Genomic DNA, 8,002 nt, shown 5'->3' with positions numbered 1-8,002 from the left:
AATTGAATACATAATACCGAGTAAAAACATACTCAATAGCTAAAAGACCGTCAGTCAATCCACCAATAAAAATGACATTATTTAGATACCCCTTCCACGATGCTGGAAGGTTTCGGACGCAACTGTGAAAACTAGAAAAACTGTTTCATATAGGCTACCAAACGGATCTGCAGGGAGAGTTATGAAACTACAAGACTTCTCCTACATATACTGTAACAAAATGACATGCTTTTCACTTCATAAAGGTGCCAATAAGACCAAATATGATTAAGGTGACTGAAGAATAAGGTAAATGCATATGAACTTGCACCAATTACCTTGGCACCATCTTGCAGATGAACGAGAACAAATTGTTCTTTCATAATTGGTAAGGAAACTTCAGATGATATCCTAAATCAAACATAAAAATGCTTTTATTACTAATTCATCAAGCCATCACATAGGTACCAACAGAGAATCACTACGAATATAAAAATCAAACCCAAATCATAAATTAAGTAAGTACCAAATTGAAATTGAACACATTTTTTATTGTTTTGCCTTTTGATATTTTCACCATTCTTCCAACTGGGTTGCAGCAACAACAGTTGCAGCTTCACTTCCCCATTCTCAGTTTCTTCTCAAATACCATCATCTTCAATTCCTAAACCGATGACCACATCCAACAAAAACAACTCCAATTTCGAGTCATCTCTCTGCCAAACACAAATTCAGCTCAAACCCATTTTCTAAGAATCTTGAGATTCATCTCAGAAACACCACCAGAATATCAAGTGGTGTTTATAACATATACAAGTTACGAGTTGGTGTTTATAACATATACAAGTTGTCTCCAGATAAAGGAAGCAACTAGCACAAGTTGCTTCTAACAATGGAAACAACTTGACAAGTTGTTCCCAAAGTTGGAGGCAACTTGATGAGGTTGTTTCCAAAAATCTAAATCTTAGTAGTAGGGCAAGTTAAAAATCCAGCAAGAAACACTAACTGAATGGCATTTTAGTTTCGACTTCCAGATAGTGAAAGTAGGGAAAAGGAATTAGAACAACTTCAAAACCTATGAACTAACAAATTTTAAACAAAGAAGATAGTTATTCATGAAATGTTGTTAATTAACTACTTAAATTATCTTTCCTTGTGGAAAACACTGATGAACTAAACAAAAAAACAAACCCAGAACAAATATTCAGCAAATTTAACTTTCCATTATCGCTTGTTCACATTCTGACCAGTTTAAGTAAGACCAACCTACAAGAATTTTAAGGTAAGTCAAGTCCCAGTTTCCAAAATAACAATTTAGAGCTATATGAATCAGCTATATTATAAATCCATCAAGGTTGAGTTGGTGGACATATATACCTGTTCTGTTTGCTTCTCCACCGCATCTGAAATGATCCATAAACAGTTCCATAACTACATTTCGATCCCCATCATCTCTACAATCCCACACAATAAATTATCTGTTGTAAACTCTCCGAAAATATACTAGTTTCCTTTCCATGTCACCAGCACCTGATTTGACATCAGGTCTAGCTGCCGCAACACCTTTCTCCTTCTACAACAAAACCAGTGGCGACTTTAGAACGTTATCACCGGTCTTTGCTTTCCTTCCAATTATTCTGCTAAGCATACAACAAATCCATCTTAATTCAATAAGATCCAACTTCTAATCAACAATCAATTTCGTAATGGCTAACATTAAGTTACAGATTAACCAAACCCATATGACCACATATAGAAACATAAGTAATTTCATCAGGAATCGAGGATGTATAGTCATCCACTGCAATTTTGCAAACAAAAGGCCTCCATGGAGCTAGCATGATAAAGAACCCTGAATTGAAACATCATATGATAGATTTTAGGGTCAACTGAAACATCGTGCAGCCTAAATCCATTGATGAAAGTTTTTCGTAATCTCTAACGGAATTGATAAGAAACATCAACACATAACAGATCGAAACATTTCAAATCGAATAGTTGTAAAACTTCAATAAATAAAAATTTCAAATCTTGAATTCGAAATTACCAGAAAATGAAACTTATAATCAGATCTCTCGATCTACCGAAACTGAATCTGATATCTAAAATCACCGACAAACCAAGAAGAAGAAGATCATGGTGATGATGCTAAACTGTTGATGAAGATTATCAAATTTCTCGGTTTTTGAATCTAAAATGATTTCCGATGACGATTTGTTTCTCTCTTTCAATCCTAAGGATGTAAAGTGTTATTTACGGTGGCGATAGAGATGGTGATGGTAGTACCGAAGATGTTGTGATGTTGGTAGTGGTTGCGGCGGCGGAGAAAATGGTGCTGATGGTGGTTATGGGTGAAAGTGGAGGAGAGAAAAGTAGAGGGAGAAATTTCTGATCTCAAAAGAAATTTTTTTCTTTAAAACTCAATGAGTATTTCAGGAATTATTAGAAACATAGATTCCTTTTAGAAGGGGAGGGGTATATACATAATAGAGAAGGGAATTTTTGAAGGATCCATGATAGTATGGTTGTTCATAACATTCCCACTTTTTCTTTCTGTCTGTCACGGCAGGGTATAACCCATATTTAACGGGTTTGGACTCCAAAACCGCATAGCGGGGAAGTTACGGCCAAGGTCATACCCAGTTATTAGTTAATATATATATGGGTGATACCAGGGAAAAACACGTTTTAGTCCAAAAATCATCCCAAAAGTATGGTTTAGTCCAGTCTGAGTCAACTAGGTACAGATAGTCCAAATGTAGGGAAAATACACTAATAACCCTTATTATCTACAATTTAGTCCAAAAATTTGCGTTTTAGTCCAAAATGACTTAAATAATATATAAATAATTAAAAAATAATTTATTTTTCGAGCCGCTCGTCCAAAATTTACAAATTTTATATATTCAGATTGTTCTTTTCGAGATCTACAAAATGAATACCCATATAATTATATAATTTTCACTTTTTAGATTTTTTTTTAATTCACATTAGTGTACAATTATGTACACATCAGAAAAAATACAGAAAATCCAACATTCATGAATCATGATAGCCAGACTGACAAAGATATCGACTACACCAAGCTCTAGCTGGATAACAACTTGATTTGCATAAAATGGTTTAGCATATAACCTGCATACAGGACAAAACAATAAAACATAAGAAACCACAGCTTGAAAAAGAAGCGATAACCTTTCACTAACAACCACGTAAGAAACAAAGCAAAGAAAGCAATCAAAGTAAAAAGTTGGTCAGTTATTAACTTAATCTCCATCCATTTGGGCCTAACTGCACACACTTAGTATAGAAAGAAATACAATTATATATATTATATCCATGAGAAGGGATAATGGTGTTCAACTATATATATATATATATATCTACAATTAACTAGAAAATTCAACATCCATACCCAAAAATCATGCAATATATCCATGAAACTGGACAATGGTGCACAAATATGTAAACATATACGAAAATCAAGCAAAATTCAAACAATACCCATAACATGGAAACTATATGCACATTGACAATTTACAAGTAATTTCTATACTACAAGCGGACTGTAACTCCATCATTCGGGTAAATTATAATTTACACAAGAACTTTCAAACGTATTGTAAAGCTAACATTTGAACAAGGGCAAAACTAAAACATAAAAGTATGTTATAGTCAACAAACTTGGATGTGATTTTCATTATCAACATATCATCTAAAATGCAAATATTAAACCAGTGGTTAGTAAAAAGGAGAAGGGAAGGGAAACAAGAGACTTACTATGGAAAAAATTTCTTTTTCTTCTACTTTCTCATCTTCCTTAGTCTTCGAGGCAGTAAGAGCTACAATACCAGTTGCAGACTTGCACCAACAACCATTAGAGCACCTCCACCAAAAATCATGGAAGTCATCTTCTCCCTTCCACTTGCAATTAGCTTTGTGGTATCCTTGGCTTTGACTTGGGATAGACGAAGCTAATCTTTTCGTCATCAACGTCAGCTCCAACTACCAAATAAAAACAATGCTCAATAAATAGATTTGATGATGAATGCTGGAATACAACAACGTACAAGTAACATAAGATGGGGATGCACATACGCAACATATGTCTGACAAATTTTTGTTGATTAAAATAGGAAAGTGATAATGTTAACAATCAACAGGTGTGTAACTATGTGCACATCAACGATCGACATGTGTACAACTATGTACCCATCAACAATCAGCAGGTGCACAACTATGTACACATCAATAATCAACAGGTGTACAACTATGTACACATTCTCAATTTACATGTGTATAATTTTTCAGTGTATACTACAAACGTATTGTAACTCCGTCGTTCGGATATGCAAAGGAAGAGGTCAGTTTTTTTGCCAAGCGTTAACTATACTAATCTATATATAATCCACAATTTCATGCACCCAGTTCTACTTATCGTGTATCAGTGATTCCATATTATCATTCCAAACTCCAACGAGAATATACAAACATCATTTCAATGTATAACATAATTACAACATTACTCAGAGAATGATAATAAGATGTGACCTATGAGTAGAAGAAATGATTCGATATGAACTTGGAAATTTAGGTCCACATGATCCATCCAAAAATCACGCAAAATGAAATCTGCAGGCAACAATATTAAGGTGTGCAACTATGTACACATTAACAATGAATGAGTGTACAACTATGTACACATGAAACCATCGAAGATCAAGCTCGCAAGTTGATCTTTTTTAAAAGGTAAAAACAGTAGAAAATGCAAATGTAATGTGGAGACTCACCATCATACCTGATGAACTAATAAGTTTTCAACAGCGAGTAAGTCAAAAACATCCTGCTTATCTGAAATACTAAATGATTTGATGTAGAAGCGTTGTTAGAAGATACTGGAATCCACGGCCTACACATCTTGCTCAAGCATCTTTGGGTTACCAGCGGGCATCGACTCTATAAGGCTTGGTTTTGCTACATCCAAAGTACCCAGATGCGCGCGGAAGAACAATCTCCTAGAATTACAACATATCAGATCATAATACATGTAAAACGGTTAATAGGCTTATGGAATGTTTAAAGAAATTATTACCGAAATATAAGATATTAAACGCTAAGGTTGAGTTTGTAACAGACTACTGTAAATTGAATTTTTATAAAATCGTAAAAAGAGGTAACAGCTAATCCATGAAGATCGGAAATTACAAACTACCAAACTAATCAAAACAAAAAGGGCCACGTTAGAGATTTGTAACTTTAAAAAAATCCAAACAACGACTTTAAGGTTCCATGTAAGACCCCAGATAGGCCACATGAAATATTAACCGGGAACCGCGTGTTTAATATCCTAGGCCACATAAAAAATTTAATGATCAAGAGGTGTACAATTATGTGCACGTTAATGAACGGGTGTACAACTATGTGCATATTATAAATCAACATGTGTACAATTATGTAAACATTAAGAATCAACATGTGTAGAATTATGTATACATTGTGACATTCATTTACCATAAAAAATAGACAGTATCACTCGATACAAACAAAATAACTAAAACTTAACAACTGCATATGTAGACTATGATTACATTTGGAACCGACACAAATTCCAACAGTAATCTCTACTTATCTGCACACCCAAATCTACTAGTATCCACGAATTATAGGTCTATACTACATGTCCCAGTCCAATCAGAGAAAAATGAGATAAGCTAGCGCAGCTGAATCCGACACCGCGCGCACACACATTCTGGCCTTAGTAGATGGTTTTTCGACAAGTAAATGATGATGACTTTGCAACTTTCAAATGTATTCATGACTCCAAAAGAGATATAGAAACGTGGCACTACTCTTAAGACATGTCTACTATATCGTTAGCTTCCAACATAAGAGAATAAAAAAGACAAATATATAAAACCACATTGCAGATTCGTCATTGCACAAACAGTACAACCAATTCCATTAATAAAAAATCGTCATTTCTACAAATTCCATGGGGATGAATCATGCTAGGAGTTGCATAGAGCATAGTAAAATCATGTAAAACAAATAAATAAACAAGCTAGTAATCAATTAATAGGGCTTCCATAAATAGCGCTCTCTAGCTACTTGGGAATCTGACTAACACAATCCATGATGTGAAAGCACTAGGCTCTGGATCTCTCTTCTAGCTAACATCAAATTATAGTAATGCAGAGAGTCATAGATAATAGATGCTAATCATAAGACTCATTACAATGGATGGGTCCACTGTAATCAACAAATACCTAAAATAAACTACGACAGACATGCATATATGTATATATTTAAGGTAATAGCATTGTTGTATTGAAAAAGTATTAAAAAAAACAACAATCAAAATGAGAAAATGTAATGAATTATTGTTCTAACCAAGAATAATAATGGACACAACTTGCTGCAAACAGTATTGTGAGTCGAGTGAAACGCATTACCTGTAGACCAAAAGCTTTCATGTGTTTCTCATTATAAAGCTCACGCGTCCGACCACTCACAGCAAGTAGAGCTTTAGAAGGAACACACCTTCTATTAACACAAGTTCCTCCCACTGACATCTCCCTCAATAATATGGCAGTTTTCAATCCGTATAACGACCATTACATTCACCACTGGAAAAATCAACAATCTCAATCACATATAGGAATCCAATCCCTGTTCATTGAATTAAGCTTTAAATCAAAGAGCAAAAAAAACAAATAATTTTTTTATCAAAATCAGAAAACCTAAAATAAATTAAATTAAATCGAAATAATTCATAAAACAGCTGAATCATCAAGATACCAAACTACTAATGTATTGTTCAATTAAATTGAAAATAGTGATAGAAGGTTGAATAGATTTTTGATTGATCAAGCAAACATCCCAAATCGATTAAAAATGAAATCGAATAAGAGATTAACGGATAAAGAGTAATCAAAGTAGTTCAAATACTAACCTGAAAACTAATTGATCAAATGAACATTGATTCTCACATGAAGAAGATCTGAATCTCCTCATATTTGTCTGATCTGAATATAAATCTCTCCGCTGATCGATTTCGGTAGTTTCAGAGACAAACTACACCGAGACGATCAAAGAGATGGAAACATAAATCCTTGTCATTTGAAAGGAGTAATAAAATTGCAGAGCTCCACCGATTGAAGACAAAGAAGTGAAAAAATGACTTGTGATTCTGTGAACAAATGAATATACGATTTTTATTGAGGGTCATTTTTGGCATGAAAAGAAATATTTTTGGACTGAATCGTTAACAAATGGACTAACTCGTCTCACAATGTGTGAATTTGGACCTCTTAGTACTAGGCTTGGGAGGACAGGATTAGAGTGTCTAAAGCCCAACAATAATGGGACTAAACGTCAATTTTTACTGACACCTGCGATTGGGTTAGGGTTTTGTTAGACTTTGTTGTTTTATTAGGTGTCTGAGACGAGAGAGAAATAGGGGAATGAGAGCAATTTGGAAGAAGATCTCCTCCTCTCCTAAAATTTTCTTAGTTGAAGGAGGATTTCAAAAGAGGATTATCCCTCCTCCTTGTCACCTTAGTGATGGGTCAGAATCACCAGATCTTAAAGATAATAACAACCAAGAGAAGAAGATGGTGGTAAAATTGAAAGAGGGAAAACTTTGGGGGACAATGATTCCGGAGATGGAGTGGAGATCTCCGCTCATCGATGTGGTGTGCAAGGATCGTTCGAGTTTTGAGTTCTGGAAAACAGCTGCTGCTACTCCGTTATCGGCGTGGACCTATTAGGTGGAATCTGAGTTGGATCAATGGGTGGAAAAGAATGAAAAGGAGCGGCGCAAAGACCTGGAAGCAAGATGGACTTATCTGCGAGATTTACTAACTGCAGTAGGAATGGATACACGTAATCATCCACAATTACTATCTATGCGGTATACACGTCGCGGTGTGGAATTCAAAATTGCTTCACCTGAAACAGGATTAACAAGTATCAACAACATAAGATTACCAGGTGGTACTATTCACTATACATTACCGTGGCA

The 8,002-nt window shown here is 34.7% G+C and overlaps 1 long non-coding RNA gene across 1 annotated transcript; it reads right to left on the bottom strand.

Annotated features, from left to right (window-relative positions):
• Positions 1–718: 718 nt before the first annotated feature.
• Positions 719–2,523, bottom strand: LOC113331587. Its single transcript, XR_003351046.1, has 3 exons — positions 2,027–2,523; positions 1,357–1,616; positions 719–1,245 (listed from the first exon to the last, which is right to left on the bottom strand). It is a non-coding gene; the product is annotated as an uncharacterized LOC113331587 (long non-coding RNA).
• Between the last annotated feature and the right edge of the window lie 5,479 nt (positions 2,524–8,002).

The sequence above is a fragment of the Papaver somniferum genome, unplaced genomic scaffold, assembly GCF_003573695.1.
Source record: "Papaver somniferum cultivar HN1 unplaced genomic scaffold, ASM357369v1 unplaced-scaffold_125, whole genome shotgun sequence".
NCBI classification, from domain to species: Eukaryota; Viridiplantae; Streptophyta; class Magnoliopsida; order Ranunculales; family Papaveraceae; genus Papaver; species Papaver somniferum.
The sequence above is the reverse complement of the archived record's forward strand: the minus strand, read 5'-3'. Positions and strand labels throughout refer to the sequence as shown.